At 33.0% G+C, this 6,121-nt stretch overlaps 2 non-coding genes across 2 annotated transcripts; both read right to left on the reverse strand.

Annotated features, from left to right (window-relative positions):
* Positions 1–150: 150 nt before the first annotated feature.
* Positions 151–329, reverse strand: LOC120285778. Its single transcript, XR_005545059.1, has one exon. It is a non-coding gene; the product is annotated as a 5.8S ribosomal RNA (ribosomal RNA).
* Positions 330–1,018: 689 nt separating this feature from the next.
* LOC120285780 lies at positions 1,019–3,013 on the reverse strand. Its single transcript, XR_005545061.1, has one exon. It is a non-coding gene; the product is annotated as a small subunit ribosomal RNA (ribosomal RNA).
* Between the last annotated feature and the right edge of the window lie 3,108 nt (positions 3,014–6,121).

Genomic DNA, 6,121 nt, shown 5'->3' on the forward strand with positions numbered 1-6,121 from the left:
AAGAAAATATTTCTCTTCGTTTTTCACATTCAAATGTGAGATAATGTTTTTCATTTCTTTTTTAATATTATGAATAAAATCATTATTTAATCCAATAATATACCATATGCTTATAAAAAATTTATAAACAACTTAATTAGCATAGTCTTACAACCCTCAACCATATGTAGTCCAAGCAGCACTATAAAATTAATTAAAGTACATAACAGCATGGACTGCGATATGCGTTCAAAATGTCGATGTTCATGTGTCCTGCAGTTCACACGATGACGCACAGTTTGCTGCGTTCTTCATCGACCCATGAGCCGAGTGATCCACCGCTTAGAGTTTTATAATTCATTTTTATATAATGTCAATATTGTTTTTATTGAAAGAAATTAAAAATACACCATTTTACTGGCATATATCAATTCCTTCAATAAATTTATTTTTATACCTAAAATAAATGTTGCGAAATGTCTTAGTTTCATATAAGCATTATGTATCATAATAATCTGGTTATGGTTTGCTATTTTGGGTGACACATACTGCAAAATTTATATAAAACATTAACCTGATGGATGACAGGTACAAACATTGTATATTTTAGGTTGTTGCATTAGCCAACGTATGCTCATAACATAGATGAACAATACATATTCGCAACGCGTGTATATTATGGTCCATATACACACAAACTTATTTCGATTACCACATTCAAAATTATTTTAATTTTAATTCGACTTCCACTTTCGAATTTAGTTTAGTTTCTTCGATTTCCATTTTCGAGAATTTGTTTTTATAGGAAACGCCGTTGTTGTAGTAAGTACTGCCACAAATACGCACAACAACATTAATAATGTTAAAGTCTTTTTATGAGGTTGCCAAGCCCCACATATAAATAAAATAAAAGCCATCTACATTTTATTTTCACTTTAACTTTTGATTCCGTAGAATCATTTTGTAATATTTTTATTTTGGTAAATTGTATTTATTTGTATTATAACAAATGTTTATTAACGGTAAGGATATTATACAATAATGATCCTTCCGCAGGTTCACCTACGGAAACCTTGTTACGACTTTTACTTCCTCTAAATAATCAAGTTCGGTCAACTTTTGCGAAACAACCGTAACACGCAAGGCGTCACAGTGATCACGTCCGGAGACCTCACTAAATAATTCAATCGGTAGTAGCGACGGGCGGTGTGTACAAAGGGCAGGGACGTAATCAATGCGAGTTAATGACTCACACTTACTGGGAATTCCAAGTTCATGTGAACAGTTTCAGTTCACAATCCCAAGCATGAAAGTGGTTCAGCGGTTTACCCGGACCTCTCGGTCTAGGAAATACACGTTGATACTTTCATTGTAGCGCGCGTGCAGCCCAGGACATCTAAGGGCATCACAGACCTGTTATTGCTCAATCTCATTATTGCTAGACGCAATTTGTCCATTTAAGAAGCTAGTGTCCTTATAATGGGACAAACCAACAGGTACGGCTCCACTTACATAAACACATTCAAACACAATAAACATTTTACTGCCACCATGAATGAAGGCTACATAAGCTTCAGCACCATAATCCTGAAGATATCTATTTAATATATTTGAGTCTCGTTCGTTATCGGAATTAACCAGACAAATCACTCCACGAACTAAGAACGGCCATGCACCACCACCCATAGATTCGAGAAAGAGCTATCAATCTGTCTTACACACTTATGTTCGGACCTGGTAAGTTTTCCCGTGTTGAGTCAAATTAAGCCGCAGGCTCCACTCCTGGTGGTGCCCTTCCGTCAATTCCTTTAAGTTTCAGCTTTGCAACCATACTTCCCCCGGAGCCCAAAAGCTTTGGTTTCCCGGGAAGCGACTGAGAGAGCCATAAAAGTAGCTACACCCAATTGCTAGCTGGCATCGTTTATGGTTAGAACTAGGGCGGTATCTGATCGCCTTCGAACCTCTAACTTTCGTTCTTGATTAATGAAAACATCTTTGGCAAATGCTTTCGCTTAAGTTAGTCTTACGACGGTCCAAGAATTTCACCTCTCGCGTCGTAATACTAATGCCCCCAAACTGCTTCTATTAATCATTACCTCTTGATCTGAAAACCAATGAAAGCAGAACAGAGGTCTTATTTCATTATCCCATGCACAGAATATTCAGGCATTTGAAGCCTGCTTTAAGCACTCTAATTTGTTCAAAGTAATAGTACCGGCCCACAATAACACTCGTTTAAGAGCACTAGTGCAGGTTTTTAAATAGGAGGAACATATGAAAAAATACAAGTATTTAATCACATATAAGAACTCCACCGGTAATACGCTTACATACATAAAGGTATAGTACTAACCACAATTGTAAGTTGTACTACCCGTATGAAGCACAAGTTCAACTACGAACGTTTTAACCGCAACAACTTTAATATACGCTATTGGAGCTGGAATTACCGCGGCTGCTGGCACCAGACTTGCCCTCCAATTGGTCCTTGTTAAAGGATTTAAAGTGTACTCATTCCAATTACAGGGCCTCGGATATGAGTCCTGTATTGTTATTTTTCGTCACTACCTCCCCGAGCTGGGAGTGGGTAATTTACGCGCCTGCTGCCTTCCTTAGATGTGGTAGCCGTTTCTCAGGCTCCCTCTCCGGAATCGAACCCTGATTCCCCGTTACCCGTTGCAACCATGGTAGTCCTAGATACTACCATCAAAAGTTGATAGGGCAGACATTTGAAAGATCTGTCGTCGGTACAAGACCATACGATCTGCATGTTATCTAGAGTTCAACCAATATAACGATCTTGCGATCGCTTGGTTTTAGCCTAATAAAAGCACATGTCCCATAAGGTTCATGTTTTAATTGCATGTATTAGCTCTAGAATTACCACAGTTATCCAAGTAACTGTTAACGATCTAAGGAACCATAACTGATATAATGAGCCTTTTGCGGTTTCACTTTTAATTCGTGTGTACTTAGACATGCATGGCTTAATCTTTGAGACAAGCATATAACTACTGGCAGGATCAACCAGAATAATGTTTTTCCTTCATATTCCATTCATATTTTTTGAATCGAAATAAGCAATATAATAGATATATGGATTTTTCACTTTATATAATTCCATGATTTTTATTATATTGAATAAAATTCAATATTTCGCCTTTGGGTAAAATTTTAAATATATATTTATAAGTAAAATATCCATTCGATTACGGCCATTTTTATATAGCATTCGTAATCCATAATTTCATTTTTAATTTATACTTGTTTTACCAATATAACAAGAATTTCATATAATTATTGTAATATATATGTTTCTATAATTATATCTTTTTATATATACATATTTCATTATAAAATATCATTTTATTTCCAACATACATAATTATTGTATCCACACATGTACAATTTTTGTTTAACCAATATAAATATTAAGTTAAATCATTTGCATTTTGAAGATAAATTTAAAATTTATCTCTTTTCATATATCTCTCTGGTAATATATAACATAAAACCAAGCGCATATGATAATATTTCCACATTTAATATATAATTTTATATTTCTTTCATAAGAATCCATATTTGTATTATACCGTAACGATATAATAATCCAACTATACGGCAGGTAATAAATAAATATTTGCCTGCCTCCAAAAATTAACGATAATATATGGAAACGATTTGTTATTCTATATATAATAGAAACTTGACTTTTGTTTCAACGATATTATCTAAAAAGCGTATATTCCTATTATCCGCGGAGCCAAGTCCCGTGTTCTATAGAACTGAGAAACAAATTTGTACGGATAATAATATACTTTATTGTATGTAACCAATATAAACATAATCCGAAATAAATATTTCGAATAATGCGGGAGGTCGGCAACCACTGCCTACCTATAGTAGTTTTTGAACCCGCTGTCGTCAAAGCGGGTATTTTCAATTCCGTTTGCCACCCAACATACGGGCTATTCTCTTATATATTAAGAGATTATATGAACATTTCATTTTTTTTTCCATTATTCATATATAATATGATTATTTTTTTCTTTATACATATAATACATATTAATTTTCATATGTTTATTATTTAATTTACTCATATTATTGCCAAAATCATATGAATACATAAGTTTTGAACAATATGAGAGGTCGGCAACCACTGCCTACCTATAGTAGTTTTTGAACCCTCTGTCGTAATTCCGGTCGTTTACACTACTATACCCTCTCCCTATAATGGCTTTTCTCTATAATACTAAGAGAATGTGGGAATATTTCAGCATTTTTTTCCTTATACATATAATAATTAATCATTTTCATATGTATATTATTTAATTTACTCATATAATTCCCAAAATCATATGAATTCATAAGTTTTGAACAATATGAGAGGTCGGCAACCACTGCCTACCTATAGTAGTTTTTGAACCCTCTGTCGTAATTCCGGTCGTTTACACTACTATACCCTCTCACTATAATGGCTTTTCTCTATAATACTGAGAGAATGTGGGAATATTTCAGCATTTTTTCCCTTATACATATAATAATTAATCATTTTCATATGTATATTATTTAATTTACTCATATAATTCCCAAAATCATATGAATACATAAGTTTTGAACAATATGAGAGGTCGGCAACCACTGCCTACCTATAGTAGTTTTTGAACCCTCTGTCGTAATTCCGGTCGTTTACACTACTATACCCTCTCACTATAATGGCTTTTCTCTATAATACTGAGAGAATGTGGGAATATTTCAGCATTTTTTCCCTTATACATATAATAATTAATCATTTTCATATGTATATTATTTAATTTACTCATATAATTGCCAAAATCATATGAATACATAAGTTTTGAACAATATGAGAGGTCGGCAACCACTGCCTACCTATAGTAGTTTTTGAACCCTCTGTCGTAATTCCGGTCGTTTACACTACTATACCCTCTCACTATAATGGCTTTTCTCTATAATACTGAGAGAATGTGGGAATATTTCAGCATTTTTTCCCTTATACATATAATAATTAATCATTTTCATATGTATATTATTTAATTTACTCATTTAATTGCCAAAATCATATGAATACATAAGTTTTGAACAATATGAGAGGTCGGCAACGGTCTTTCCTCTATAATACTAAGATAATATGGGAATATTTCAGCATTTTTCCCTTATACATATAATAATTAATCATTTTCATAAGTATATTATTTAATTTACTCGTATATAATTGCCAAAATCCTATGAACACATAAGAGAATACAATATGAGAGGTCGGCGCAACCATAATATAGTAGTTGATGACGAGGTGTTTGGCAACTTGATACAATTCTTTAAAGTCTTTATATCAAAAATTATATGATAGGGACAATATCATATGCGTCACTAAATTGATGACGAGGTGTTTGGCAACTTGACACAATTCATTAAAAGTTTTTATATTAATTATATGATAGGGACAATATCATATGCGTCACTAAATTGATGACGAGGTGTTTGGCAACTTGACACAATTCATTAAAATTCTTTATATTAATTATATGATAGGGACAATATCATATGCGTCACTAAATTGATGACGAGGTGTTTGGCAACTTGACACAATTCATTAAAGTCTTTATATTAATTATATGATAGGGACAATATCATATGCGTCACTAAATTGATGACGAGGTGTTTGGCAACTTGACACAATTCATTAAAGTCTTTATATTAATTATATGATATGGACAATATCATATGCGTCACTAAATTGATGACGAGGTGTTTGGCAACTTGATACAATTCTTTAAAGTCTTTATATCAAAAATTATATGATAGGGACAATATCATATGCGTCACTAAATTGATGACGAGGTGTTTGGCAACTTGACACAATTCATTAAAGTCTTTATATTAATTATATGATATGGACAATATCATATGCGTCACTAAATTGATGACGAGGTGTTTGGCAACTTGACACAATTCATTAAAGTCTTTATATTAATTATATGATAGGGACAATATCATATGCCGTCCACTAATTGATGACGAGGTGTTTGCAACTTGACCAATTCATTAAGTCTTTATATTAATTATATGATATGGACAATATCATATGCGTCACTAAATTGATGACGAGGTGTTTGGCAAC

Source organism: Drosophila simulans, unplaced genomic scaffold (assembly GCF_016746395.2).
Source record: "Drosophila simulans strain w501 unplaced genomic scaffold, Prin_Dsim_3.1 Segkk98_quiver_pilon, whole genome shotgun sequence".
NCBI lineage: Eukaryota > Metazoa > Arthropoda > Insecta > Diptera > Drosophilidae > Drosophila > Drosophila simulans.